Genomic DNA, 7,223 nt, shown 5'->3' with positions numbered 1-7,223 from the left:
GTCTTAAAATGTAAAGAGCTTTGAAACAAAATTATGAAAGGTTAATAAACGCATATAAAAATTTTCAACATGGCTGGTAATCAAAATATGCAAATTAAAACAACAAGATGTCTTTTTTTAGCCTATCAAATTAACAAAGATTGAAAAAAAATAGTGCTTGCAAGAGTGTGATATAACACTGTTATTCACAGCTGGTGGGAGTAGGAACTGATAAAAATTTTCTAGAAAGAAATTTGTCTTCTATGTATCAAGAGCCTTATAAAGATTTATTTTCTTTCAACCAGTAATTCTACTTCTAGGAATTTATTATAGAGAAATAATAAATAATACAGATGTGTTTAAGGATGCATAGCACGTATTATTTATAAGAGCAAAACGGGAATACTCTAGATAATCAACAATAGTTGATGGTTACATTATGATATATCTACAGAAAAATACATAGCCATTAAAATAGGGTTTCTAGAAAATTTAAACCTGACAATAATCCCCAAATAATATTAACTTATCATAGCAGGATATGAACTGTAGAAATAGTTTGATTCTTAATTAGGTTAAAATATACATAGAAAAGTATTAACAGTGTTCACACGAGTGGTGAATTATAGATGATTTTTGTCTCTCTACTTTTCTGTGTGTTCCAGATGTTCTACATTGAATACGTATTACTTTTATAACACTGTGTATTTTTGAAAGAACAGCAAAATTGTGAAAGGCTTAAAATGGCTAAAAAGTAAGCCATTTTCACAAAACTGTATAGTGTTTCAGGAGCCCAAGTGGTCCTGATTAGGACTTCACCCAGCCACCTACCCAGTGCATCACCCTGGGCAGGAGCATTCTTCTCACGCTGGAAGAGATTTTGAACTTTTTTTTTTTTTTTTTTCAGTATAGTTCGATTGAACACATTAGTTGCCAGAGTGAATTCACAAGGAAAAGTCCTTGGGGAAAGAGAAGACTCGGAAGAAGGGAGGAGAACCACTGGTGTCACTGGCGATGTGGCTCAAAGCAGTAGGGGCATCTTTAGCAGTGTGGCTTGGTGGAGGTCTTGCAGGGGGAGGCTCCAAGGTGGTGGAGCCATTGTAGCAGTGGTTTAGCAACCGAGACCAGCAGTGCCCAGCAGCCTGAAGAGATTCAAGGGAACATATTCAGTACCACTGGTGGTGGAGACGGGGTATCTCTTAGGAATGCCTAAGAAGTGGGGCTGGTGCCTTAATACCAAAGGTCTGGGACTTTTAGACGAAAGCTATTTTTCTTTTAAAATACTTTTCTTTAATTGGTCACCTTCTAAGTTCTTTTTGTATTTGAATATCTTTTTTGTGTATGTGCCATTAACACAAGTTTTAATTATCTTAGATTTAAAATATTTTGTAATGCATGGTTGTACAAATTCATTCCATAATGCAAAGATGACTCAAAGTGTGATTCAGAGGCAAAGTTGCACTCCTAAATATTTCCATTGTTACACAAGTAAAATTAAAAATAAACATTTAAAAAGCTATTAATTCAAGAATTTAAAAAAATTGATAGTGATTTCAAGTTTTACTATGAAGTAATAGCAAGCCAGTGTCATATTAGCGTAAGGGTAGACAATCAATCAAACAAAATAAAGGACTCAAACATATATGACCAACGGATTTCCAACAAAGTGGGCAAGCTGATTCAATGAGCGTTTTCAACAAATGATGGTTGATCAAATGGAGATTCATGTGGAAAACAAGAACCCTGGCCCTTACCTCACATCATACTAAACATTACTTAAAAATGGGTCAGGTACCTACATGTAAAAACTAAAACTGTAAACATTTTAGTAGAACTGATAGGAGATAATCTTTATGATTTGGGGGTAGGTGAGTATTTCTTAGTATAGACACAAAAAAGCATGAACCATAGAAAAAAAATTGAGCAATTAAATTTCACCAAAATGAAAAACTTCTGCTATTTAAAAAATTCCATTACAAAACTATGGGGTGCTTGGGTAGCTCAGTTGGCTAAGTGTCTGTTTTCAGCTCAGGTTGTGATCCCAGGGCCCTGAGATAGAGCCCTGCATTGGGCTCCCTGCTCAGTGGGAGCCTGTTTCTCCCTCTTCCTCTCCCTCTGCCTGCTGCTCCCCATACTTGTGTTCACTCACTCTCTCTGTCAAATAAATAGATCAAATCTTAAAAAAAAAAAAAAAAAGAAAATAGGAAGATAAGCCACAGACTGGGAAAAATATTTGTGATATACATATCTAACAAAACATTTTTATGTCAAATATATATAAAGAACTCTTAGAATCTACTGAGTAGAAGAAAAACCCAATAAAAACCTACAAAATATCTTTTTCCTTTATCTCTCATCTGGCTCCCAAATATTTGAACAGGGACTCTTATAATATATTCCCAATGCTAGACACATGTATCATTCTTACCAGTAATAGCTGGAAAGGAATACTACTAGCAAAAGAAGAAAAAAAATAAGCCATTTATTTACCATCAGTGAGAATGAGAGAAAGTGGTACAATCTTTCTGAAGGGCAATTTTGGTTTTTACAGTACACACACTCTTTTTGAAGAAATTATGTTTCTAGGAATTTGTTCTAAGTTAAAGGTCATGTATATAAAGGTATAGCTATAGAAAATTAAAATAAATTGAATATTACTGGAGCATCTGCTTGGCTCAGTCAGAAAAGCATGTGACTCGTGATCTTGGGGTCATGAATTCAAGCCCATGTTGGGTGTAGATGTGATTTAAGTACATAAAACTTAAGGAAAAAGAAAAGATAAGAAAAGAAGAGAAGAGAAAAGAAAAGAAAGAAAAGAAAGGAAAAGAAAAGAAAGAAAGAAAAGAAAAGATAAGAAAAGAAAGAAAAGAAAAGAATATTGCCTAAGTGGCCCCAGTATAGAATTAGTTAAATAAATGATGATATATGCAAACATTAGAATTAAATGTGGCCAATAAAAGTATTATAGAAATGTATGTGTTGACACGAAAAGATGTTTGCATCATATTGTTAAGTGAAATGGCAAATTATTAAATATGTGCAGTAAGATTCAAGTTTTGTAAAAAAAGAAAAGCATTTATATAAAGTAATATATGAAATTCAATAGTGTTACCTCTGGGAATTGTGATTATAGCTTATTTTACTTTTTGTGCCTCTGTTTTCTTCATGCTTTTAATTGACTGGCCTAGTAACTGTGCCGTATCAAAGAATGTTTTTATGGGACATAATAAGTAATAATAAGTAATCCTTATTTCCTAGAGGACATAATTTAGGGAATCTGTCTCCTTGCTCATCTTGCTGACTCATCTGGCCTTTCCAATTAAAAACAATTTCCCAGTCATAGTCATGTGATGTCTTGTGGATCACAGCATTTTGGTGAGATATTAGCATGATGTAAGCTGGCCAATCAAAGCCCCTCCCTGGGCAAGCCCTTTTCCCTCTTTGGCCAAACGCTAAAAGGAGAGGAGTCTGGAGTATGCTGGTGGCCGTGTCACCCATTATGAATGAAAGCTAGTCTGAGGGAATCAAGTTCATACACAGAGAAGAGAGAAACAGTACAGAAGGCATTTGATCCCTTGATCCAGTTATCCTTGAAGGCCATTCCTAGCCTCACTGTGAGTTGGTACAATTAATTTCTGTCCCTTCCAACCAAGCACATGTTCTAATATAATCATTTCAGAGCTCTCAGAGTCACCATGACTTAACACTGCAATAAGCCCTTTTCAGTTCTCCCTCAGAAACTATCTTCTCCATCTTCGCATTCTCAAGAGTTCTAGACTGGGAATGGAGAGACTAGGCTTCTACTTCTGACTGGTTCTGCTAGCCAAAGCTGTGTGAGCTTGAGTAGAGCCTTTAATTTATCTCAGTTTCCTCATCTATACAAGTAAGGCATCAGATGAGATGGAGTCTAAAAATTCCTTCCAGCACTAACATCTTAGGATTTTATGATTCCAAATTCTGCACCTCCAGGCTGGCTCTAACCAGAGCTCTGGTCCAACACCTGCCTGGTTAGGACTCCCAGTTGCATGTCTTGCCATTGTCTCAAACTCAGGGACTCTGACCCCAGTCATCATTTCCTCCCACAACTTGATTGTTTGATTTCTTCCCATGGGACCACTGTCCTTCCAGACATCAAGACTCAGATGTCTGGAATCACTTTTCACTGCTTACAAGCTTTTATCACATATGCTTAAGTGGTCACCAACTACCATTATTTCTTCCTTGAAAAATTCTTGGAGTCACCCTGGTTTGGACTCCTACTGCCATGTGTCAAAAGATGGCTAGATCTACCTCAGTCTCTGTCCATTGTCTCTCATGCATATCTGCCTTGTATCTGTATCTGCACATCTACAACTATTATCTATACCATATCTATACCCCCAATCTCTATCACAAGCTTCAGACCCACATTTTCAAATATTTATTGAAATTTTCTTCCTAGATATCTCTCAGGCATTTCAAACTCATCTTCTCCTCAAAGTCCTACCTCTTCATCTGTGCCACAGGTCTGGAGTACTGTTATCATTATGTTCTTTGTTTCCCAAGCTATAGCCTTGGACATGACCTTCACTGCTCCTTTAATCCCATCAGCTTTCCCTTGAAATGGCTCTCAAACCTTCCCCTCCTTCTCTGGGTCCACCTCCTCAGACTGCCATAGTTCAGGCTTTCATTAACTCTTACTGAACTAGTGCAACCTACCCATTCTTGATATTGATGTTAGAGACTTCTTTTCAGGGCACTAAATCCACCAAGTCCATCTACTTACTTGGCAATTTCCAAGGCTCACCCTCTTCCTACTCAATCCAAACATTCTAACATGGTTCGAAATGACAAAATTGATCAAAACATGTTCTCAGGGGGGAAATTATTCCAAATAATTGCATATAAATCCCCCAAGGGAATTCTCTCATGAACATAGATGCAGGACAGCAGCAAAGATGGAGTGGTGCATCTAAAGAAAGCCGAATTTCAGAACGCAAATGGCAACTTACGTATCAGTCTCAAGTTGGACCAGGCTCCTATCTGATTTTCTGCTCTCCTCTTCCTTCCATAATGAGGATGATAAGAGTCAAAATTGGTCCACAGTGCTAGGCTTGTGATCTTCCTTCGGTCCTGGATTCAGCAGTTACTTACTTATCCTGGGCTGGTGATGTTCCCACTGCTGGAAGGGCCTCCCAGATCACTTCTGCTCTGGATTCTAGGGCTCACATTCTCCTCATTGTGTACCTCTCCACTCCCCTGAGTACTCTCACCCTTCCTCACATGGCAACAGCTCTAGGATCTGAGGTTGGGCTTACCTAGAGAGGAGAAGGTCACCCATCAAAGCCAAGGGAGACCTCCTCAGCTCTGCAGCAGGGTTTGAGGCAAAGCCTACACCAGGAACAAAGGCTCCTTGGCCTTATTTTGTCTTCTATGCTTATATTTCCTTTGGGGAATTTAGAGGAAAGCTTGTTCTTTAAAGTCAGATTTGGGACCCCACACCTGGGCCATTTATGTATCTAAAAATATCCATCAGCATGCTGTTCTGATACAACTCAAAATCTTCATAATTACTTTTTGTCTCACAAAGCAAGAAAAGTAAGAAAGGGATGGGAACATGTTTTCTGGCAGATGGTATCTGGGAACAGATGACAGAGACAAGACAGGTCAGTCAACTCCTACTGAAAGGAAAAATTTGGCTTTCTCTGCCCAAGACAGAAATCTTCATTCTTGGAAGTATAGAACAAATGTGGTTAGGAAGGAATGTGAATATAAAAATAGAAGTAGGTGGTAAGAAAGCAATTTATTGCTTTTGAAAAATATTTAATGGGATTTTTTTTTTTTTTACTTCACAGAACAGTTTGAAACTGAAAGGTAGAAAAATCATCCACTGTGTCACCTGCCAGAGGTAAGCCTTTATCAACGACTATCTCATTCCTTCCACCCCTCCCCCTTTTATTTAACTGTGTATACATTTTCCTTCTATTTATTTTACAAATTATAATCTTAATATACACCAAATTTTGCATTCTGCTTTTTACAAAAACATTGCAGAATAAATCTTATTTATGTTTTATTGCACAGCTTTTATAAACCTTTGTTAATTCAAACCCCTTATCACACACCTACAGTGCCCAGGCCCGGGCTGGTCAGAGTGAGGCCTCTTTCCTCTCAGTGGTCATGGTAGAATGAGGCACAAGGACATGCAAACCTGCAGGTATACCTGAGCATGAGACAAGGGCAAAGAGAGAGAAATATAGGATCTGGAGGAGCCTGTGGGAAGGGCCCAGATGTCTGTGGGGTGGGTATCACGGAAGCTTCCTGGAGGAGGAGGTGTGTAAGCTGGTGTCTTGTAATGGAGTAAGAGTTGGCAGGAAAAGAATGTGAGGGAAGAAAGGAGAGTGTTCTGAAGTCTGGAAGAGAGTGAGGGCACGAGAACATGCAGGAAGTTTTATGTGGCGAGGATCTGGAGAGCAAGGCTGAGCCTGGAGCCGGGCAGGCGGGGTAGGCAGGGTCAGCCTGCCAGAGTCTGAATGGGATCCTGAAGGTAATGGGGAGCAGGAGGCATTTTAAGAAAAGGAGTAACAGGTTAGGTTGGCATGTTCGAAAGGCTGCTTAGGCTGCACTGTGAGGGACACACCGGAAGGAGAGAAGGGCACCAGGGAGCCCAAGCGGAGACATGGCTGTAACCCAGGTGCCAGCACCTGGCTCTTGGAACCAGTCTTCCTGTGCCCGCCTTGCTCACCTCCAGCTGGAGGGCAAACCGCCTTCCATTGACTTTCCCCAGGGCCCACTCCTGTTGGGCACGCCTGGCTGGGGGTGCTGGTTCATGACTTTCTTCTGCTCTTCCAACTCCCCCTTTAGGACTTCTGCTTCCCTAGTTTTCCCCACAATTTTGAAATGTCTTATTCCTATAATATGTCCCCCATTTCTTCATACTCACTGCGTCTCTGCTTCCTGACTTAACCCTGACGGATGCAGCCCCCAAGGTCCCCCCATCACACTGGCCTGTTTCTCTGTTAGCACTTACCCTGCCTGGAGGGACCTAGTTTCCTCGTAGAGTATTTATCTCCACTACACGGTCAAGCCCCACAAGAGCAGGGGCTTGTTGTTTTGTTACTGAGAACAGCACCTGACACATGGCAGGGGCTCTATCTGTTGAGTGAGTGAGTGTACATATGAATGAATGTATTCGTCCAAAGCTCAGAAGACAGCTCTGGGCTGAAGATAAAGGTTCTAGAGTCTCTGAAGTCATAGAAGTAGAT

General features: G+C 39.7%; 1 long non-coding RNA gene across 2 annotated transcripts; it reads right to left on the bottom strand.

The window, feature by feature from the left end:
* Positions 1 to 337: 337 nt before the first annotated feature.
* On the bottom strand, positions 338 to 7,193 carry LOC140601174 (uncharacterized). 2 transcript variants are annotated; one of them, XR_012004226.1, is made up of 3 exons: positions 6,989 to 7,193; positions 4,971 to 5,596; positions 338 to 1,121 (listed from the first exon to the last, which is right to left on the bottom strand). It is a non-coding gene; the product is annotated as an uncharacterized lncRNA (long non-coding RNA). The 2 variants fall into 2 exon arrangements; XR_012004227.1 differs by having other exon boundaries at positions 4,971 to 5,276.
* Between the last annotated feature and the right edge of the window lie 30 nt (positions 7,194 to 7,223).

This window comes from Canis lupus, chromosome 12 (genome assembly GCF_048164855.1).
Source record: "Canis lupus baileyi chromosome 12, mCanLup2.hap1, whole genome shotgun sequence".
Lineage (NCBI taxonomy): Eukaryota > Metazoa > Chordata > Mammalia > Carnivora > Canidae > Canis > Canis lupus.
This window is presented reverse-complemented; position numbering and strand designations above follow the sequence as displayed.